Here is a 24,026-nt window from a genome sequence, read left to right as displayed (position 1 = left end):
ATGCTTATTCCCTTCCTCTCCTCTACTCGTTCTATTATTCATATTATTAACATGGTCTATTGCATTTATAGTCTTTTTTATGTAGAACCAACCCTTCATTCCTGGCATAAATTCAACCTGGAAATCTTCCTAATATTTTGTTGTAGCCTACTTCTTAGTGTTTTATTTCATTTTTTTGCATTAATTTTCACTGGGGACATTTATTTATAGTTTTCTTTCTTTGCTTTGTCTCTTTCTGGCTTAGGTATCAAAACTGCATTTGTATTACAAAAAGAAATTGGAAGGGTGCCGTCTTTTTTATTATTATGAATAAGTTAGGTAGTATTAGAACTAATTGTTCTTTCAATATTTGACAGAATTCGTTTGTAAATCCATCTGGTTCTGAAGTTTTTTTTTTCCTTTGGGAGTTTATTTATGGCTTGTTTAATTTCTTTTTCTGATATCAGGCTATTTAAATAGTCTATTTCTTCTTTTGTTAATCTGGGTATTTTATATTTTTGTAGTAATTCATCCATTTCTTCTAAGTTATCAGTTTTGTTAGCAAAGAATTGAGCAAAATAACTTCTGATAATTTCTTTTATTTCCTCTTCAATTGTTATGCATTTCCCTTTCTGATATAAATGGTTTGGTTTTTCTTTCCCTTTTAAAATCTGTTTATTTTATTATTTTTCTCCCTCAGAAACCCAGCTTCTAGTTTTATTTATTGATCCAGTGACCCTTTTGTTTTCAATTTTGTTAATATCTTTATTAATTTTTAATTTTCTTATTTAGCTGGAGACTTGTTTTATTGCTGCTCACATTTTTCTTTCTTTTTTTAAAATGGTGCACCGAGTTCACTGATTTGTTCTTTCTTTCTTTCTTTCTTTCTTTCAGAGGCAATTAGGGTTAAGTGACTTGCCCAGGGTCACACAGCTAGTAAGTGTTAAGTGTCTGAGGCCAGATTTGAACTCAGGTATTCCTGACTCCAGGGCCGGTGCTCTATCCACTGCGCCACCTAGCTGCCCCATTTCTTTCTTTTTTTAAAATAAAAGCTTCTAGAAATAGAAACCCCCCCCCCCAAGTACTTTCGTTGTATCTCATAAGTTTGGTATGTTGTCTCAGAATTGTCATTTTCTTTGATAAAATGTTTTATTGTTTCTGTAATTTGTTCTTTGTCACACCGATTCTTTAGAATTGTTATTCTCTAATTATTTTTAATTCTTTCTTTAAGGGCCTTTTAATGAATATTATTTTATTGCATTGTGATCAGTAAATGATGTGTTTAGTATTTCTGCTTTTCTACATTTTTTTGTGAGGTTTTTATACCCTTTTGGGCCATATACAGTTAAGAATATAAATTCCTTTCTATTCCCATTCACCAATCACCAGAGCATCATCATTGCTAATTTTCTAATGTTCTATTATAGTCCTCAACTTTTTTCTTAATTATCCTTTGCTTAGATTTGTCTTGGTCTGAAAGGAACACATTTAATCCCCTCACTATTTAACTATCTATTTCTTTCTTCAGTTCAAAGGAACTTTTCCTTTAACTGTTTAGATGCTATGCTATTAGGTGCATGTATATTATATATTGGTTTTGATTTATTATCTATGGTTCCTTGAAACATAATGTAATTTCTCTGCTTATCTCTTTTTATAAATTTAACTAAAACATAACAGATTTTGCTCCACTCCTTCATTTTAATTCTATGTGAACCTATATGTTTTACACATGTTTTTTTCATAAACAACATGTTGTTGGAATCAGTTTCCTAATCCATTCTGCTATCCTCTTCTGTCTGCTAAGTGAGTTCACAACCATTTATGTTTATAGTTATGATTAATAATTGTGTATTGCTCTCCATCCTGTCCTCTTGTACTTTTTTATCTGTTTGCTGTCACCTCTTTTTTTTTCTTTTTAACAAATAAGAAGGTAGTAGAAGGAGTTTGACTGATATTTGTGATCTTATAAGTTAAGGCAACGATTGGTTCTTGATCTGGAATTCACAGACCCTCAAGATGATCATGGATAGATTTCAGGGTGTACATGAACTTGTATGGGAAAATAATAATAATAATAATAATAATAATAACAAAACAACAACAACAACAATAATATTGCTTTTTTGGGAGTGGGGTGGGGCAATGAGGGTTAAGTGACTTGCCCAGGATCACACAGCTAGTAAATGTCAAGTTTTTGAGGCTGGATTTGAACTCAGGTCCTCCTGAATCCAGGACTGGGGCTTTATCCACTGCAGCGTCACCTAGCTGCTCCTGGAAAATAATTTTTTTTATTTTCATTTTTTTGCGGGGCAATGAAGGTTAAGTGACTTGCCCACAGTCACACAGCTAGTAAGTGTCGAGTGTTTGAAGCAGGATTTGAGCTAAGGTCCTCCTGAATCCAGGGCCAGTGCTTTATCCACTGTGCCACCTAGCTGCCCCTGGAAAGGAATTATTTAAAAAAAAATTCACTGACCTTTGGTTTCCTTTATAATCCTAAGTATTTTGTTTCACATACTTAAAAACATTATTCTGAGAAGGGATCCCTATGTTTTTCCAGTGTCCCACTGAGGTCTATCACCCCAAAAGGGTTAAGAACCCTTGGTGTGAGGCATGACCTTGACATTCCTGAAATCGGATATAGGACTTGTTCTAGGGAGTATATTTATGGCTAAGAAAACATGGGCACACAGTAAGAAGCTTGGGGGTTTCCAGGTCCACAATCAGGTCTGCTTTTATCCCCCAGCTTACCTTTAGCTCTTAGGAATTCATTAACTTTACCAAGTTCTTAATTAAATTTACTCTTGAACAAGGTGGGTTGAAGCAAGATAAAGCAGGTTAAGTTTCCAACATTCTTGGTTGTTGACCTAGGTTCTGGGTTTCTATTAGTTTCTTCTTTCTTGCTTTTTTCCTTTCCCATTCAAACACTACCTTTAAGACCCTTGAGGTTGTATTCGGCACATCAGGGCACTGGATTCCAATGCTATCCAATGGTACTTCCAAATACTTTCTTGATTTGGTCAGTACAAAAGTCCTGTAAGTCAGTTGTTAAAATATCACTATCCTCATTGTACATATCAGAATACTCCTCTGTTAAAATCGGTGGCGCAAAATAGATGATTTCTAGTTTCCAACTCTTAACAGTCTATGATTCTCCCATAAGAGTTTCAGTGACTGATCTAATATCCCAGTCCGTTAGAGGCAGGGTCAGGATTAGAACCCCAGGCTAGTGCGTTTAGGACTTTTTCACACTTCCCTTAAAACCTCCTTAGAGCAAGCTTAACCATAACCAGTTGGGTCTTTTTTCCCACTACAGCTCACAGCTTTCTATCTTCACAACTCTAACATGTCACAATTATTCATCTGTTTATTGTTGTTGAGTCATTTCAGTTGTGTTGGACTCTCTGTGGTCCCATTTTAGGTGTTCTTGGCAAAGATACGAGAGTGGTTTGCCATTTCCTTCTCCAGTTAATTTTTTTTTTTTTGGTGAGGCAATTGGGATTAAGTGACTTGCCCAGAGTCACACAGCTACTAAGTGTCAAGTGTCTGAGGTGGGATTTGAACTCAGGTCCTCTTGAATCCAGGGCCGGTGCTATATCCACTGAGCCACCTAGCTGCCCCTCCAGTTCATTTTTTATGTTTGTTTGGTTTTTGTGGGGCAATGAGGGTTAAGTGACTTGCCCAAGGTCACACAGCTACTAAGTGTCAAGTGGCTGAGGCTGGATTTGAACTCAGGTCCTCCTGAATCCAGGACAGGTGCTTTATCCACTGCACTACCTAGCTGCTCTCCAGTTCATTTTACAGATGAGGAAATATGGGCAAACAGAGTTAAAGGACTTGGCCAGGGTCACACAGCTAGTAAGTGTTTGAAATCAGATTTGAACTCACAAAAGATGAGTCTTCCTTCCTCCCTCCAAGGCCCAGAACTCTAGCTGCCCTATTCATAATTATTCATCTATACATTTCCTTTAATGTATTCTTTCTTCTTTGCTTTTTGGCTTTGTCTTGTCTTGTTATTAAATCCTGAGTTATTTAAAAGCAGGGATTGCATCTAGTATTTCCTTTGTCTCTTGAGGCAGGTGGGTGGCACGATGGAGTCAGGGAGACCTGATTTCAAATGTAGCCTCAAGACACCTACTAGCTGTGTGACCCTGGGCAGGCCTCAGTTTCCCAGGTGGGAATGGAGATCATAGCACCTATTTCATAGAGTTATTGTGAGGCTCAACTGAGAGAATATTTGCAAAGCTCTTAGCACTGTGCCTGCACCTCATAAATACTTGTTCCTTTCTTACAGTGATGAATATATAAATTTGTGGACCCTAGCTCATTTGGTATCTAGCTTCTGAAATGCCTGTGTTGGGTATTCCCAAATAAAATGTGAGTAATGCATTCAGTTAGAGAGCTCAAGAGGATACAAGAGTAGAGAGTTAAAAAGGCCACCTTATGTTGATATTTAATATAGCTAACTGTAAGTAATTATTTTTAAATTACTTGTATCGTTTATATTAAAATTTTCATATATTTGGTGTCTATTTAGCCATTGTTTGGCTTAACAATAGTAATAACTAACAATTACGTAGCAATTCAAGTTTGTAAAATACTTCATATACATTTTCTCACTGAGTAAGTAAATACTATTTCTACTACATAGGAAAGGGTGAGAAACATAATTTCTTTTTGTCATGAGCAAAACGAAGATTTAAAAAATAAACCACCCCCGCCGAAGCGGTCCAAGATTCTCAGACACAATCAAGAGTATTGTATATTAGTAGCATTAGGCCACATTTTGGAAAGATAAGCGGAATTTGTCTCCATTGGAGAGGTGGGCGACAAGTGATGAGAAACATTGTATATGTTGTTAAGTTCATCTGAAATGTAGGTTGATTTTTGCTGAACTTCTTCTCCTCCTTCTCCTTCTCCTTTTCTTCCTCCTCCTCCTTCTCTTGCAAGGGATAACTCAATAGGTAACACAGGCTTATGTCTGCAAATGAAGGTGATGTAAAAACAAAAGATAATAAAAATTAAACCAAAAATACCAAGAGAAAAACAAAGATGAACTGGATTGTATCTGGTGTCTAACACTGCTTGGCATATAGTAGGTGATTCAAAATGATTACTGATTGAACGATTGATAAGGGTAACGAGGGTGTGCAAAAACTAGAGACCATATCATACAAAGATTGGTTGAGGGAACTGGGTTTTTATAGCCTGAAGAAAGACATAAGGGGATCATAAGAACGATCTTGAAATATTTGAAGAGATGTGATATAAAAGAGGGATTAGCTTCACGCTGCTTGGTCCCAGATGACAGAACTAGGAATGATGGTGGTGCTTGTTTGTTGTTGGTGGTGGTCCTTCGTTCTCATAGAGGACCAATGACATAGGAAGGTAATGTCTTGACTTGCAAGTGAATTGGATTTAAGTGAGGCAGAGCTGGAATAATGGTAGAAGACGCAGAGTCAGATTTCCGCTAAACGGAATCTTCCCAAATTGGAATGGGTTGTCTTGCTGGGGTAGTGAGCTCCCTTATTTCTAGGGGTCTTCAAGTGGAGGCTGACTGAGCACTTAGAAGAGATGTTGAGGTGAGCTTTCCTCTCCAGCTATTGGCTCCTGGGGTCCCTTCCAGATCTGGGTTTCTGTGACAGCTACAAAGTGGGGAAACAGACTCCTACCCTAGGTCTTTCAATTCAAGGCTCTTCTCACTCCTCTACCCTCCTTCTGCCAGCAGCCACCCACTTCCTCAGGTTTCTATTTGTGAGGGGAATAAAAGCTGCCTAGTGCTCCACTGAAGAAGTAGGCTTGTTAAGGGACGCCAACCAGAAACCCAAGACCCCGACTTTGAAGTTAATTCCCTAAAACACACACTCAAGTTCACGATTATACAACTTAGATTTTATGGCATGAGCACTGGACTGAGAGACAGGAGACCTGGTTTCTACTCTTAGCTCTGCTGAGAACCTCAGGTCTCTGGAGTATATGAATTCCTGTCTCAGGGATTCAGACAAGAATAGACGTTCTTAACTGGGATCTCGACAAGAAGCGGGGTACACAAACAAGGGGCCTGTGGATAGAGTTCAGGTCTTCTGTGAATGTGGATGGGGAAAAATTACTTCTTTAGTTGTTCTGACCTCTAGCTGACATTTAGCATTTCCTTCAATTATTTAAAAAACAACAACATTATCCTGAGGTGAGCCCATTAAGTAGACTGATTGTGTAAGGAATTAGCTTATGTTTCTTGGGCAACCAGTTTAAAGAGTTCTGCCTCTCACCTTGCTTCTTAAGTCTTTTTTTGTATTAGATCTTAGGCAGATAAAGCAAATACAAGGTTATTAGATTAGCTCTGAGTCATTCCTCTTCCCATTTTCTCAGTGAATCATCAGGGGCTATTTTATTAGTCCCTTTGCAATTGCACAAATGGACTCAAATTTCCTACAAAAGGAGGAGGGTACAACATCAGATTTCTTCACGAAACTTGTTAACCCAATTGAATACTTTTTCCCCCAAAAAATGTCTTTTTTGATTCTTTTAAAATTCGATGGACATCGACAAACACGAACACCTCCCTATACAAGGGATAGACAAAGCGGACTGGATCTGAAGCTGGGAGTCTCTCCTACATGTGGCTTTTTGGGGAAGGGCATTTCAAATTGAATACTGGTAGTTCTACCAGTGCCCTGCTTCTCTGCGGGCCTTTCTGAACTTCCAGCTCTCTTCGGTGGATTTTTTTTTTTGTTGTTTTTTTTTTGTTTTTGTTTTTGTTTTTTGGTGAGGCAATGAGGGTTAAGTGACTTACCCAAGGTCACACAGCTAGTAAGTGTCAAGTATCTGAGGCTGGATTTGAACTGAGGTCCTCCTGAATACAGGGCTGGTGCTTTATCCACTGTACCACCTAGCTGCCCCCTTCGGTGGATTTTTTTTTTTTGGTGAGGCAGTTGGGGTTAAGTGACTTGCCCAGGGTCACACAGCTAGTAAGTGTTAAGTGTCTGAGGCCAGATTTGAACTCAGGTACTCCTGATTCCAGGGCCGGTGCTCTATCCACTGTGCCACCTAGCTGTCCCTTCAGTGGATTTTTAAATGACTCATGCACACTCTTTTCTTTCTTCCTTTTCTTGTCAAGTCTCATTATCATTATCTGCTTCCCTCCCCACAAGTCTCCCTTCTCCCCAAATAAAAGTCTTCCCTTGTAAGGGGCAGCTAGGTGGCGCAGTGGATAAAGCACCGGCCTTGGATTCAGGAGGACCTCAGTTCAAATATGACCTCAGAAACTTGACACTTACTAGCTATGTGACCCTGAGCAAGTCACTTAACCCTCATTGCCCTGCCCCTCCCAAAAGTCTTCCCTTGTAAGAAATAAGTATGGTCAGGCAAAATAAACCCCTGTATGGGCCATGTCTGAAAATGTATGTCTCATTCTTGAGTTCTAGAGGTGGGAAGTGTATTTCCTCGTCAGTCTTCTGGAGGTGAGACTGGGCATCTTGTTGATTCTAGATCTCAAATCTTTCACATCTGTTTTCTTTGATAATGTATTCATTCTATATCTTGGTCTCCTGGCATCAGTTCATACAAATCTTCCCTGGTTTTCTGAAACCATCCCTTTCATTGTTTCAATAATATTCCATTACGTCCATGTACCAAAATTTGTTCAGCTAGTTCTCAATTGATGGGCACCCACCTTGTTTCCAGTTCTTTGCTATGGAAAAAAAGACTGCTAAAATATTTTTGTACATATAGCTACTTTCTTTCTTTGATTTCCTTGGGGTATAATCTTAGTAGTAGCATTGCTGGGTCAAAAGGCATAGGCCATTTTGTTGTTGTTCACTTGGACTTGACTCTTCGTGACCCCTTTTGGGGTTTTCTTGGCAAAGATACTGGAGTGGTTTGCCATTTCCTTCTCCAGCTCATTTTACAGATGAGGAAACTGAGACAAGCAGGGTTAAGTGATTTGCCCAGGGTCACACAGCTAGTAAGCATCTGAGGACAGATTTGAACTCAGGTCTTCCTAACTCCAGGCCTGGCACTCTATCCACTGAGATACCATTTGGTTACTTGGGGCTTAGTTCCAAATTGCTGTTCAGAGTGGCTGGACTACTTCCCAGCTTCCCCAACACTGTATTAATGTGTTTATCCTCTCCCAGTTGCTTCAATGATGGTCGGTGGTCATTTCCCATTTTTTGTCATCTTTGCCAATCTGATGGGTTATAAAGTCAAACCTCAGAGTTGTTTTCATTTGTTTTCATTCTTGTTATTAGTGACCTAGAACATATTTTTTCAGATGGCTCTCTATCTCTTGTATTTTGAGAATTTCCTGTTCACATTCTTTATATCTTTTGGAGAATGACTCGTGCTCTCATGTATTTATATCACTTTAATATCTTGGATATCAAAGCTTTATCAGAGAAATTTGCTACAAAAGGTTTCTTTCCTCCCTCCTTCCCCCAGTTAACTCTTTTTTCTAATCCTAACTGCATTGATTCTGTTTGTGCAAAACCATTTCCATTTTAGGAAATCAAAACTGTCCATTTTATCTAATGTGATACTCTCTATTCCTTGTCTAGTCAAGAACTCTTCCCCTGTCCAGTGTAGCAACAGTTATCTCCTCCCCTGTTCCTTCTAATTTGTGTTTTTTTTTTAAATGAACAAATATGTATTAAGCACTTTCTAGGTGCCAGGCACTGCTGAAAGCACAGGAAATACAAATACAAAAGTTGAGATATTCCTTGCCCTCAAACATATTATTCTTTTTTCCCCACATTAGTCGTGTCATAAGAGAAGGGTCAGAACAAAAAGAAAAAAAAACGAAAGAAAGAGTAAACAAGAACAATAACAAAAATGCAACAACAAAAGTGAAAGTAGAATGCTTCAATCTGCATTCAGATTCCACAGTTCTTTTTTCTGGATGTGGAGGGTATTTTCCACCATGAGTCTTTTGGCATTGTCTTGGATCATTGTATTGCCTGAGAAGAGTTGTCTGTCACAGTTGATCATCACACAATGTTGTTAATACTGTGTACAATGTTTTCTTGGTTCTGCTCATTTCACTCAGCATCAATTCATGTAAGTCTTTCCAGGTTTCTAAATTTTAAAAAATTTTTATTAAAATTTTTTTTTGCGGGGCAATGAGGGTTAAGTGACTTCCCCAGGGTCACACAGCTAGTGTCAAGTGTCTGAGGCCGGATGTGAACTGAGGTCTTCCTGAATCCAGGGCCAGTGCTCTATCCACTGAACCACTTAGCTTCCCCCAAATTTCTCTGTTATCAACCAAATGCTGCATTATTTTAGGAAAACTACATGCATAATGTAGCAAAAAAGACAGAGGAGTGGACAGACAGACGGCTGGGCCTCGAGTCTGCAAGAAAAAACAAGTCTGTAAGATTAGGGGTTCAGGTCATTCCTCTGCTAGCTATTGGCTACTAGATTCTTGCCAAGTCACTTCACATCTCGGAGCCCCAGGGATTTTCTAAAACTCCAAATTGCAGGGCAGGTGCCGATCTGCGTTGAAAGGAGTTTCCTCATTGGGAGTTTACTAAATCGGTAAAATCACAGGTATGGTTAGAAAAATTTATTCCCCCCCCCCTCCCCGCCGCCCCCCTACCTCCTCCCCCACCATGTGTCCTTTTAATGATATATTATCAAGGGGCTTTCCTGGGAGGGAGTAAACTGATGCAATGGGTTTTTCTTCTTTTGATTGATGGGGTAGGGGGACAGGGGGTTTTGCTAGCTCTGCAGTCGTCCTTGAGAAATCTAAATGACCATCCCTTCTTCCTCAATCCCTCCCTTTTCCAAGGACTTTCCATGGATTCATCATTGGGCCATCCTAGGTCATCCTCTCCCGTCCTCCCTGCAGGCAGCATGGTACAGTGGGAAGAGCATTTTGGCTATTGATTGTGGGACTTGGGTCAGGCTCCTTTCCCTCTCGTGGGCCTCAGTTTCCTCCTTTGTAAAATGAGGGGGATAGACTTTCTGAGGTCGCTAGCAGATCTAGATCTCTGCTCCAAGAGTATTACAAGAAACACTTCGGTTCTCTCCGAAAGATTGCTCCTACCTTCCTCCGTTTAAGGAGTGCAAGTGGGGCATTCATTTCACTCTGGGGCTGGGGCTCTGGGGACTGACAGTTGCTCACAGCAGAAAGATCTCACGTGGAGAGCACCAGCCGCTGCGTGGTTAATGTTTACAAATAGCATCACCCAGTGCCAATACTTTATGCCACTTTGCAAAAAGGGAAAGAGGAGCGCGGGCAAAACTTTGCGTGTAGCACTGGCGGGGATATTTGAGATTTCCAGTGGGAAGAGGTCATTGGCCCAGGGTCTGTCTAGGGGGCGGGATTTGGCCTCTGTCTCCACCGATTGTGGAAGACCAATCGGGCGGCTGTGCCGAGAAGGGGCGGAGAGAAGGCGGGGCCAGGGGCGGGAGCGAGAGGCTATTGGAGGAGCTCGGTTACTAGAAGGAGCCGGCGGGCGGTTGGCTGAGAGATTGGGGTGGGTGAGGAGAGTGGGAGAGAGGCGCGCGCTTGCGCGGTGAGGGTGGAAGGTGAGCGCCAGGGGGCAGGGGGGCGTGGCCTTCAGGCGTTAGCCGTGGTACTCCCGCCGCTGCTCTGCTCGCCGCGGCCGCTGCTGCCACAGCCGCTGCCGCCGCCGCCGCCGCCGCCGCCGCCGCTGCCGCTGCCGCTGCCGCCGCCGCCTCTGCCGCTGCCGCTGCTGTCGCCGCCGCCGCCGCCGCCGCCTCCTTCTCCTCCACCGCCGCCGCCGCTACCGCTACCACAGCCGCCGCTGCCGCTGCCACCGACGCGGTGGCGTTCAGGGGCGCGAGACTGCGGGAGCGGGAGCCCCAAGGGCGCCTGCCCTTGGCCTTGGCGGAACCGGGAGCCAGCGGTAACGCCCCACTCCCAGCCAGTCCCTGGTCCCCGCGGTCCCCGAGCCTCGGGCCACTGGGGGTGGGACGGCTCTCGTGGGGAGAGGGCTGGCGGGGGCGGGGGGCGGGAGGGGGGAAAGGAAGGCTTAGTCTCTCGGGCTCCCTGACGGCCCCTAGGGGGCGAGCCCCGAGGCTGCCGCGGCCCGACTGCGGGCTCCGAGCCGAGAGCCAGCCTCCGAGCAGGTGCTGCTCTCAAGGTCTGGCTCCGGGGGCGCCCTCCTTGCCAAGGCATATTCATTTGCACTTGTCCTGGAGCCCCCGTGGCCACCCTACACTGGCTTGAGCGTCACTGGCTTCCTAGACTTCGTGGCTCCCAGAAGTTGCACATGAGAGATTCCCGATCCTCTGGCACGTGTGTGCCCTCACCCGGTCCCTGTTTGTCTTGCAGTGAGTTAAAGTTTGTGAGACATCAGGCTGGGCTGACCCTCTGCAGAATTCCTTTCCTTGGTCGTTGAGGCTCTCACGTAAGCGTTCAGCTTCTTTCCCTCCTTTTTTGCTCAGATTTGACTTAACTTCCAGCTTTGGTTATGAGAAATCTTGCTTACAGTAGTTCTCCCCGTCTTCCCTCTGGGATTGTAAACTTGGGACAGTCAGTCAGACGATCTTTGAGCCAGAGGGGACCTTGGAAGCTCTCTGTTCTGACCCTTTCACTTTATAGATGAAGAAACCAAAGGTCACACGAGGGCCCGTGGCTAAGTTTAGCTGCCTTTTTCATTTCACTGTATGGTCTTCCTTGAGGGGAGAGAATCTACAGAGAGGAGACTGAACGAAACCTTTATCCAACATTTCTGATGAAGTGCTTGCTCTTCTTCCTATCCTTTCCCCACTTTGAATTTTCGCTCTCTTGCTATTTATTTAGTCTATTATATACATCTATATCTCTACCCATATCTATATATCTAATCTATATCTCGATATCTATCTTTAAACCTATTACAGGGATCTCTGCTTGGCACCTTGTGGCTGCAGCATGGAGTAGCTTTTGTTTTGTTGCATTATTTTGTCTTCGTGGGTTTTCTTTCCCAGTTAGGTGGCGGGTCTTAAGATGGAATGAACATTTGAGTCTCATTTTCAGATTATTTCTCAAATGAGAAAGGTATTGGCTACTGATCTCCAGCTCAGCTCGCAACCCATGCTATTGAAGGGGCTTGTTTTTATTTCTTCTTTTGTTTTCCACTGTGATTCCTATGAAGCATCTTTAAATATGGATTCCTCAGGTTGAGAGAAAATTCCTTTGGGAAACATATGTTGGCAGAAAATTAATTGCGAATTTTAAAAAAGTGATAGAGAGGTCTGAGTACTCATTTCCTTCTTCACTGGTGAAATCCTGTTGTTTTTCAAGTGTGGGTAACCTTCCTAAAAGTGTTTTTGTTTTGTTTTGTTTTGTTTTTTTAAATTTAAGGCTCTCGTTTGGGATAAGGGTATGTGACTGAAGGACACAGAGGCATTTAGTTCATCTCAGAGGTTCTTGTAATTAAAGACTGTGCGTGTGAAGCTGGTTTGTGAGGTTGTCTACCTAAGCTTTTAGGAAATTGAAGTAGGGGAGGCAGTATATAAGGGGTCCCCAAAGTCTTTGTGCAGTTCTCAATAGCTTGAAACTACACTAAGGCAGTGGGGATCCCTTGCATTCTGGTTGGACGGAATGAGAAATGTGTGTACCCTAGGTGAGATTCCCAAATTGCTTCTCATGTGTGCCATCCTGAAGCTTTGAGGTTTGGCTGGAATAGGTATGATTTGGCACCTGATCTGCCATAGAGAGAATTAGTGGCATTGAAAAATGTTCCTTTCTAAAAAAAAAAAAAAAGGAAAGGAAAGAAAAAAAAAGAAAAAAAGAAAGGAAAAAAAAAGAAAAAAAAAGAAAAAGGTTCATCCTATACTAACACCAGAAATGCTTGTTGGTCTCTCTCTTACTCCACCCCCCCCCCCAAGTCCCTTTTGTCCAAGCAGTCTGGGTACTGACTCATGCAACAATTTGATGAATTAAAATTATAAAAAAAATTTAAAACCCGACAATTTGCTCACTTCTTAAGGACCATTTTGCAGCAGCCAAAGATCGCTTCTATAGTCTAGCCCCATCTGTTCCTGTATATATGAGGACCAGAAAGACCAACCCCAAACAGAAAACCTCCAAGCTCCCTCAGGGACATGCTATCTGCTACCTCACCTAAGTTATTATCCCTTACCTTACTGGGAAGGGAATGTGGGAGGTGAGGAAAAGGGGTCAAGTTGAGCCAGATTGTCAATCAACCCTCCTTTACTTCCTTTCCTATGAGTTGGTGTAGGGTCTCACTTGCCTTGATGGGATCCCACTGGTGTTAGCTTGGAAACAACCAAGGGTGGTACTCTCAAACTGAGTCTAAAGCAATTTTTTTATTGGTGAACACCCACTACTCATTCAGCCTTATGTTAGCTGTTGTGGAGCACATGGTGCCCACACTCAAGGCGCTGCTAACCTAGTTGGGGAAGCAAGAAAATGGACAAAATCAGGTACTCAAATTATGGTGTAGACCCTTAAGATTTATGTAATGTTATGTTTATGTTACATGCTATAGCATTTCTTTTTTCTTCTTTTTTTAACATTTTATTTTTGGGGGCAGCTAGGTGGCACAGTGGATAGAATACTGGCCCTGGAGTCTGGAGGACCTGAATTCAAATTCAGCCTCAGACACTTGACACTAGCTGTGTGACTATGGGCAAGTCACTTAACCCCTATTACCTCCCCCCCCCCCGCCCAATATTTTTCTGCTGATGTCTTTTGACATCAGATTTCTGCCTTTGAAAATTCTTGGTTCATAGGGGCAGCTAGGTGGCACAGTGGATAAAGCACCAGCCCTGGATTCAGGAGGACTTGAGTTCAGATCTGTCCTCAGACACTTGGCACTTACTAGCTGTGTGATTCTGGGCAAGTCACTTAGCCTTCATTGCCCCACCAAAAAAAAAAAAAAAAAAGAAAGAAAAAGAAAATTCCCCATTCAATTCTTTGGCCCACACTACACAAGGGTACTCGTTTTTCCATCATCTTAATTTCTGAATCTGTCTCCCTACCCAGTGATCTTATTAATAAAGATTAGGAAGGAAAGAGGAAAGAAAAGTTCCCAGGAAAGCCAGCCACCAGACAGTCTGACAGCATAGGTGGTATTCCGTTACTGTTGTCCCCTCCCTCTGCAGAGGGGCACACATCATCTCAACTCTTGGCTGGTGCCAGACTTGGTGATTCTAGTTCTGTGGCCTTAGGTTTTATTTCTTTGTCCTGTTGCTATTCTTGTCGTCTGGGTATATTGTTTCTCTGGCTCTATTTCACGCTTCCCAATTTCACATGAATCTTCCCAGCACTTTTCCGAATTCTTCATGTTTACAGTTTCTGTGGGCACAATGATATTCCATTATATTCATGGACCATGATTGGCTTAGCTTTTCCCCAGGCAGTGGGCACCTAACTTGTCTCTAGTTCTCAGATATCATAGAGTGCTGTGGTGAAGATCTGGGCATAAGTGAGATCTTTCTGTCTGGGGCATCTCCGGGCTCAAGGGTATGGACATTTTAGTCACTCGTTAAAGAATACTTCCAAATTGGTTTCCAGGATGGTTGGATCAATTCATAGCTCCACCAGCAATGTATTCTTTTCCCAGCCTGATATTGTAGTAGGTCAGGAAGGAGGAAGAAAGGAGATTATAGAGGAAGCCAGGGCACCTGAAGGATTGTATAGGGTTTTCATAGACAAAAAGGAAGATGTTCTAGTCATCAGGGCAAGGGTCACACATTGAAGGCTGGGATAAAAAATACCACATTGGTGAGACATTGAAACTACACTAGAGGGTATGGGGTGGGGAATAATGGAAAGTAAGGTGGGCCAGGTGGTTTGGGGATAGATTATTGAGGGTCTTAAAGAGGAGTTTAGATTTGTCATGGGAGGAAATGAGCAAGTGGAGTGGTGTTTGTTGTTTTGTTTTAAGTTAGAACTCAGTGAAATAACATGGACTTAAATAGGCCTCCTTCCCCTGTCTTGGTTGCCCCAAGAACCTTGCTCAAGTGCCGGTTTCTTCTAGAATAATCAGCGAGCATTTATTAAACACCTGCTCTCTACCAGGCATTGTGTATCCTGGGGATACAGAGAAAAAGTGAAAATGTTCCTTGGCATGGGCATTTCAAGGCATCTGTGATGCATGCGAGGCAGCTAGGTGGCGCTGCCAGCCACCAGATAGACTGCCACCTCAGGTGATGTTCCATAACTGTTGTCCCCTCCCTCTGCAAAGAGATACTCATCATCTCACCTCTTCTCTGGTGCCTTCTCTTCGACCTTAGGTTTTGTTTCTTTGTTCTGTTGCTATTTTTGTCATACGTATACATCGTTTCTCTGGCAGTGCATAGAGCTATGGGAATGTGGCCTCAGATACTAAGAGCTGTGTGACCCTGGGCAAGTCGATGACCCCTGTTTGCCTCTGTTCCCTCATCTGTCACATGAGCCAGAGAAGGAAATGGCAACTACTGTAGTATCTTTGCCAAGAAAAGCCCAGATGGGGTCACGGAGAGTTGGACACGACTGAAAATGATTAAACAACAAGTGATATATGCAGAGTAGATTGAAGGCTGCCTTAGAAAGGATGCTGGACTGGGGTAGGGGGAGGGAACCTGGAAAAGTTTTCCTTTAGAAGTTACTGCTTCAGCTAAATCTCCTTTTTTTTTTTTTGTTTTGGATGTGGCAATTGGGGTTAAGTGACTTGCCCAGGGTCATACAGCTAGCAAATGTCAAGTGTCTGAGGCCAGATTTGAACTCAGGTCCTCCTGAATCCAGCGCTGGTGCTTTATCCACTGCAGTGCCACCTAGCTGCCCCTGCTTCAGCTGAATCTGGAGGGAAGCCATTGACTCCAAAAGGTGCAGGTAAGGAGGGAGAACATTCTAGCCCAAAGTTTACATAGGCTAGCAGATGGAGTGTCGCATCTGAGACATGCTCGTACACCTGTATCCTGGAGTACAAGAAGGGTAGTGGTGTTTAATAAGGCTAGAGAGATAGGAAGGGGCCAGGTGGTGAAGATCATGGAGCACCAGGCCTAGTTTCGGTTTGATCCTGGAGGTCACGGAGCATCATTTGAGTAGGGAGATAGCCAGACCTATGCCTAGATGGGCACGTCTCTTCTGTGAGAAAAGCCCTTTGGTGGGGCGGAATGGAGGACGGATTGGAAAGGGGAGAGACTTGAGGCAACGAGACCTATAGCAGTAGTCTGGGTGAGAAGCAGGGAGAGTGTTGGCTCTGTGAGGGGAGAGAAAAGAATGGATGTGAGAGATGCCAAAGAAGAATCGACAAGGATTACCATGAGATTGGCCATGGGGGATGAGGGACAGTGATGAGTTGACTGAGGTTGTAAACCTAGGTGCCTGGGAGGATGGGGGTACCCTGGCAAACGAAAGGGAATTTGCTAAGATTTGGGAGAGATATATAAGGAATTCTTTTCTGGACATGTGGAATTTAAGATGCCTGTGGGAAATCAAATTGGAAATATCCAAAAAACCTGTGGTGATGTGGGAATGGACTTCAAGAGAGAGGGTAGGGTAGGGGATATCTTTATCTATATATGTCCATAGGTAGTAGATATATCTGTCTATAGATAGAGAGAGATAGAGATCAATGGATCTGGGATTCATTTGCCTAGAGATAATTGATGATAGAGGTGATAATCCCTTTTAAATTCACATTCATGATGTGCAGATCATTTTCTGAATGATTATTTTCTGCTGTTTACGGACTGAATACTACTACTACTACTACTACTACTACTACTACTACTACTACTACTACTACTACTACTACTACTACTACTACTACTACTGCTGCTGCTGCTGCTGCTGCTCTAGGACTTCTAGTTTACAAAGGACTTTCCACCCCCAAAACATTGGGAGGTAGGACAGGCAAGAGTCATTCTCCCTATTTTAACATTTAAGAATATTGAGTTGTGGGGGCGGCTAGGTGGTGCAGTGGATAGAGCACTGGCCCTGGAGTCAGGAGTACCTGAGTTCAAATCTGGCCTCAGACACTTAACACTTACTAGTTGTGTGACCCTAGGCAAGTCACTTAACCCCAATTGCCTCACTTAAAAAAATAAAAAAGAATATTGAGTTGTGGAATGGGAAAAGAGTTGTCCACAATCTCACAGGCAATAAAGTGCAAAGCCATAATTCAAACTGTGATCATAAGATAATGATAACAGTTAATATTTGCATAGTGCTTATGGTATGCTGCAAAGTACTGTATTAGGTATTTTACAAATATTCAATTCTCACAACAATGCCGGGAGGGTAGGTGCTATTATGATCCCCAGTTTATAAATGAAGAAACTGAGGCAGACAGAAATTAAGTGACTTGCCCAGGGTCTCATACCTAGTAAGCATCTGAGGTCAGATTTGAACCCAGGCCTTCCTAACTGCAGGCTTCATTGCTCTAGCCCCTGTGCCACAGATCTAGAGCCAGGAGGGACCTCAGAGGCCATCTGGTCTAACCCCCTTCGTTTTACAGAGGGGGAAACTGAGGCACAGGGAGAAAGACTGGCCCAATGTCACATAGAATATCCTTGATCTAGAGCAGACCTCAGAGATCCTCTAATCGAAGTCCCTCATTTTACAGAGGAAGAAACTGAGGCATAGGGAGGGAAGCGACTTACTTGCTAGTCAAGTGGCAGAGGTGAGATAAGACTTAGGTCCTCTGACCCTCTAGTCAATGCTTTTTCCACTCTCCCCTAAGTCAGGACTCTGAGTTCAATATTTCTCCTCTGACCATAAGTCAGAATTGGGACTTCTAACATTCATTTTCTAGTGACAGATTCAGTAAATATTTGAGATCTAGACTGAGCAGTTGGTTCTCTTTCATCTTTTTGCTATTTACTTATAGTCTAGGGCAGGGAATTCTTTTTTTTTATTTTACATATAAGGTATTTTATTTTTTCCGTTCCATGTAAAGATAGTTCTCAACTTTTGTTTATACAAGTTTTACAATTTCAGATTTTTCTCCGTCCCTCCCCTCCCTCCCCCCTCCCCTAGACAGCAGGTAATCTGATATAGGTTATACCTATATATCTATATATCTATATACATTAGGACAGGGAATTCTTAACCTAGGGTCCATGAATTGGGGTTTTTTTTTCCTGAATTTGTTTTAAAAAATATTTGTATAGCTCTATTTCAATATATCTCGGGTTTTTTTTTTTTTTGCCGTCCTCTGCATTTTATCTTAGGAATTTACAAACATGATTCTGAATAGGGGTTCCTAGGTCTCCCTGGGCTGTCAGAGGGGCCCAGGACATAAAAAGGTAAAGAATTCCTGCTTGAGTTTCTAGGACAGTGGCATTGTGTCTGAGTAAAATGGTGACTCAAAAAACCTAGCAATGAAGTGATTTTGAAAATTTTCATTTTATACATGGCTACCTTTTTAATGGTATCTTTCTGTTAATCTAGCCCTTCAATTCCTCCTTATTCCCAATTAAGCCAACTAAAAAAGCCTCCAGATCCCTCAATCCAAATCTATAGAGGCTGGCAAAATAAATTCCCACATTAGCCAGGGCTAAAAATGGAGGCCTCTTTCTGCATTTTAAGTTCATCACCTCTCTGTCGGTCAATGAATGGCATGTTTCATCTCCTGTCTTTTAGACTCCTGTTTTAGCATTGCATTGATCCGTGTTCTAGAAAGTCTTTCAAAGGTATTTTCCTCTATTTTTCTTTTATCATTGTTAAATTCATTTTCTCTCTGCTCACTTCTCTCTGTATCGGATCTTAGAGGTATCCCTGCCTTCCTCTGAAGCACTCCATTTTGTTATTTCTTAGGGCACAATAACATTCCATCACAATCCATATAACCCCAGTTTGTTTAGCGATCCCCTCAGTGGGAAGTTGAAAGCCTTTGGATTCTAATTTTTCCTTCTCCTCCTCCTTCAATTTCTTTGGGGGTATAGACCTAGTGGTAGTATTGCTGGGTCAAAGGGCATGCACAATTTGGTAACTCTCTGGGCAGAGTTCCAGTTTGCTTTCCACAATGGCTGGACCAGTTCCCAGTTCTACCAACAGTCATGAGTGTGTACCTGTTTTCCCACAGCCCTTTCCAAAAAGGACAATTTGTCATTTTCCTCTTTTGTCTGCATTAGGGATTCAGAGCATTGTTTTTCTTCATCTCGTTGATAGCTCAGATTTCTTCTTGTTCATTTCCTTTGATCTATGATGCCCGAGGCTACTCGTTTTTCCCCCATCTCCTTCCTCTGTCATTGCCATTTTTGTCATCTTTGCCAGGTATGAATTGGAAACTCAGAAATGTTTTAGTTTGCATTTTTAATTAACAAAGTATTTTATTTTTTCCCCGGTTACATGTAAAGATAGTTCTCAACTTTTGTTTATACAAACTTTCTGATTTCAGATTTTTCTCCCTCTCTCCCCTCCCTCCCCCCTCCCCTAGACAGCAGGTAATCTGATATAGGTTTTTATATATATGTTTGCATTAAAAAAAAATTATTAGTGTGGAGCAGCTAGGTGGCACAGTGGATAGAGCACCGGCCCTGGAGTCAGGAGTACCTGAGTTCAAATCCGGCCTCAGACACTTAACACATACCTATTAGCTATGTGACCCTGGGCAAGTCACTTAACCCCAGTTGCCTCACTAAAAAATAAAAAAAATTATTAGTGAGGGGCAGCTAGGTGGCACAGTAGATAAAGCACCGGCCCCGGATTCAGGAGGACCTGAGTTCAAATCTGGCCTCAGACACTTGACACTTACTAGCTGTGTGACCCTGGGCAAGTCACTTAACCCCCATTGCCCTGCAAAAAAAATTATTAATGATTTAGAGTATTTTTTCATGTGATTATTGATAGCTTTAATTTCATGAGGATTTCATTTATATATATGTATGCCCCTTCTAAAATTCCATATGCCAGGATATTAAAAAATAATAATTGAGAGCATTTATATAGCACACTAAGGTGTGCAGAGTGTTTTACAAATATCTCATTTGACCCTCACAGCAACTGTGAGAGGTGGGTGCTATTATTATCATCCCTGCTTTTACGGACAAAGAAAGTAAGGCTGACGTGGCTTAACTAACTTGCCAAGGTTCATAGGGCTAGTGAGTGTCTGAGACGGGGTTCAAATTCAAGTTTTCCAAATTTAGTTCTTAGCTACTAGGCCACCTGGCTGCCTTAGGGAAACTTCTGAGTGAAGATGCCCTGAGGAGAAATCAGTGGTGCAAAAAGAAATGACAGTGTCTCCTTTTAAGAAATAGCTATTGAATGATAACAACAATCACAAGAATAATGAGAGCTGGCATTTCCATAATGCCTGCTATGTGCCAGGCACTGTGCTAGGCATTTTACAGATATTCTCATTTGAAGTAAGTGCTATTTTTTACAGATGAAGAAATTGAGGTAGAGGGGGTGAAGTGACTTTGCCCCCCCCCCCCGGGGTCACAGAGCTAATCATTATCTGAGGCTGAATTTGAATTTGGGTCTTCCTAACTTCAGGCTCGGTGCTCTGTCCACTGCAGTTCCACCTAGCTGTCCCCTAAAGCAGTTTATTTTTTAAATGAAAAAAATTTTTTTTCGGGGCAATGAGGGTTAAATGACTTGCCCAGGGTCACATAGCTAGTAAGTGTCACGTGTCTAAGGCTGGATTTGAACTCAGATCCTCCTGAATCCATGGTCGGTGCTTTATCCACTGTGCCACCTAGCTGCCCCCCTCCCCCAAAAGCAGTTTAGGCAACTATTTGGCAGAGGGGCCATGTGACCTCCTTCTAGCTACCTGTCTCTCCTTGGGTTTTCATGATGCTACTGTCATGGTTCTCTTTCTTCTACTTGTTTCTTCCTAGTTTCCTTCCTCTTTCTCTCTCTCCTTCAAACACCAGCTTTTGGGAACCTTAGTTTCTTTTCAAGCTCATCTTAAACCCTGTCATTTCCATGAAGTCTTTTTTTGTTTTCGGTTTTTTTTTTTTTTTTTGGTGAGGCAATTGGGGTTAAGTGACTTGCCCAAAGTCACACAGCTAGTAAGTGTTAAGTGTCTGAGGTCGGATTTGAACTCAGGTCCTCCTGACTCCAGGGCCAGTGCTCTATCCACTGCGCCACCTAGCTGCCCCTCTTAACTCTTTTTTTTTTTTTTTGTGGGGCAATGAGGGTTAAATGACTTGCCCAGGGTCATACAGCTAGTAAGTATCAAGTGTCTGAGGCCGGATTTGAACTCAGGTCCTCCTGACTCCAGGGCCGGTGCTCTATCCACTGCGCCACCTAGCTGCCCCTATGAAGTCTTTTTTTTTTTTTTGTGGGGCAATGAGGGTTAAGTGACTTGCCCAGGGTCACACAGCTAGTAAATATCAAGTGTCTGAGGCCGGATTTGAACTCGGGTCCTCCTGACTCCAGGGCCGGTGCTTTATCCACTGTACCACCTAGCTGCTCTCTTACATGTCTTCTCTATGAAGATGGCTGGCAAATCTTCATATCTAGCCCTAATCTCTCTTCTGAGCTCCAGATCCACACCACTAACGGCCTGTTTCCTCTTCCACCAGGATGTTCTCATAGACATTTCAAAATCAACACATCCCAAACTGAACTCATCATCTTCCCACCCCTCTTCCAACCTTCCCTCTGTGCAGGGCCCCACCTTTTCTTCAGGTGTCACTCAGGTTGCCAATTTAGGGGTCATCCTTGACCCTTCACTCTCTCCCATGTCTGATTTGTCAGGGGCAGCTAGGTGGCACAGTGGATAGAGCACTGGCCCTGGAGTTGGGAGGACCTGAGTTTAAATCTCATCTCAGACACTAACTAACTGTGTGACCCTGGGCAAGTCACTTAACTCGATTGCCTCAAACATCTGGGGCAATCCATCTCAAGGCATCCTGGTGTCTATCTTGCTACTGGACCCAGATGGCTCTGGAGGAGAGAGTGAGGTTGGTAACCTTGCACAGACCTTCCTCACTTCAATCCAATTCACTGGAAGCCGGGACATCACCTCCTAATTTCATGGTCTTCGAGAATGAAGGAGAAACAACAAAAATCATTTGTCAAGTTTTGCCCACCTCAGTCTCTCGAATATGTTTTTCTCTCTAGTTACACTAGAACTATTCTAGTTCAGTCTCTAAACACCTCTTGCTTCAACTATTCCCCCAGCTTCCTGGTTGGCTGACTAGTTTCTCCATCTCAATTCTCTTCTCTCTCCAGGCAGTCCTGGATCAATCACCAAATGGATATTCCTCAAGTGTGTAACTGACATTGCTACTCTTCTGCCCGGGGAGCTCCAAGCACATCTCATCACCCTTAGGTCAAAACACAAACTTCTGACGATATAAAACCCTTCATTATTCTTGACTAATTTTATGTTTCTGCCCCCAACCCCTCCTAAACATCATGTTCAGCCAAACTTGCTTACCTAATGTTCTCTACAGAGGACATTCTATCTTCTTTCTCCATGCCTCGCACAGACTGTCCCTGATGCATTCAAGAATGCTCACTTGCCTCTGCCCTTTGAACCCCTGATTCCCATCAAAGCTTATCTCAGATGGCATGTTCTTCAAAAGATCTTTTCTGATTCCCTTAGTTGTTAGTACTCCTTCCTCTCCCCCCCAGCAAAAATCATTGTATTTATTTGGTGTATATCTTATATGAACTTATCTAGCAGCTAGGTGACGTAGTGGATCAAAGATCAGGGCTTGGAGTCAGGAAGATTTAAGTTCATATCCTACCTCACCCACTTCGTAGCTATGTGACCCTGGGCAAGTCATTCCCCCCCATTTGCCTCAGTTTTCTCTGATCTACATTTCTTTCTTTCTTTTTTTTTTTCTTTTGGTGAGGCAATTGGGGTTAAGTGACTTGCCCAGGGTCACACAGCTAGTAAGTGTTAAGTGTTTGAAGCCGGATTTGAACTCAGGTACTCCTGACTCCAGGGCCGGTGCTTTATCCACTGCGCCACCTAGCTGCGCCTCAGTTTTCTCAACTGTAAAATGCGGGATATTTACAGCATCTACCTCCCAGGGTTGTTGTGAGGATCAAATGAGAATGGCTCATAGTAAACGCTATGTAAATATTATTATCTGTGAATATGCTGTATTCCCCTTGTCAAATGTAAGCCCTTTGAGGGTAGGGATGGTCTCATTATTGTCTTTGTAATCACACTATCCACTTAGCACAGTGCCTGGCACATAGTGGGTGTAGAATAAAACTTTTTGGATTTGATTGACAAAGTGTTATTTTATAAGATAACTAACTAGCTTTCAGATGCTCCACTTTCTCCCTTGGGTCCCTCTAACCCTGTTTGTTTTTCAGAGTCACTGGATTGATTTTGGTGTGAGCTAAGTGTTTTAAAGTGGGAGTCTGAAGAATTTTGCCATTTATGTTTTAAATCAAGAAATCTGATGATACTAAACTCTGTTCTTGTTTAAACACAGTGTTATGTATACTTGCTTGTACAGTATTAAGATATTTATTACACTTTAAGTTTTAGGGTGGATGTATGAATATGTTTGTGTGGAGACACATCTATTGTATCTAAATTTGTGAAGGCCTATGACTTGTTAATAGGTATTAATCAGTCATTGCCTAGGCTCAAAGCTTAGTATTAGATGGGACTTGAGAAGATAAGGGACTTGCCCAAGGTTCAATAGACAGTGACAGAATTCGTATTCAAACCCAAGTTCTCTGACTCTAAATTCAATATTCTTTCAGTTATTTTCAATCCAATATTATTTCAGTTATTCTTTTTACTTTGTGTATGTGTGTGTGTGTGGGGGGGGAGTGTAGAACCAGAGGCTTCTAGGGGGTATCACAGTGCATAGAGCACTGGGCCTGGAATTGGGCAGACCTCCTGGGTGAGTCACTCATCTCTGTTTACCTCAGTTTTCCCATCTGTAAAATGGGAATAAACTCTTGCAGGGTTGTTGTGAAGATCAAATGAGAGAAAAATTGTAAAAAAGCCCTTAGCACTGTGCCTGACATGTAATAGTTCATTAGTAATTAGTAATAGTTCATTAATAATAGTAACTACTAATCAATAATAGTTCATTAGCTGCCTCTCAAAAGTCTTTATGAATATAATCTTCATAACTGTGATGGATCCTTAGGCAAACATAAAGGCTCAGTCGAACAGAGAATTACAAATAGGACCTTAATTTTGGAGTTTGCTAATTAA

General features: G+C 42.4%; 1 protein-coding gene across 1 annotated transcript in view; it reads left to right on the top strand.

Moving 5' to 3' along the window:
- The first annotated feature begins 10,744 nt into the window (after positions 1–10,744).
- The window catches only part of LOC122733652 (A-kinase anchor protein 17B-like), a 47,728-nt gene continuing 34,446 nt past the window's right edge, over positions 10,745–24,026 (top strand). Inside the window, exon 1 of the mRNA XM_043974226.1 lies at positions 10,745–10,847. The gene's annotated coding sequence lies outside the window, so the exon portion shown is untranslated. The remainder of the gene's footprint in view (positions 10,848–24,026) is intronic.

Source organism: Dromiciops gliroides, chromosome X (assembly GCF_019393635.1).
Source record: "Dromiciops gliroides isolate mDroGli1 chromosome X, mDroGli1.pri, whole genome shotgun sequence".
Taxonomy (NCBI): Eukaryota; Metazoa; Chordata; class Mammalia; order Microbiotheria; family Microbiotheriidae; genus Dromiciops; species Dromiciops gliroides.
The sequence above is the reverse complement of the archived record's forward strand: the minus strand, read 5'-3'. Positions and strand labels throughout refer to the sequence as shown.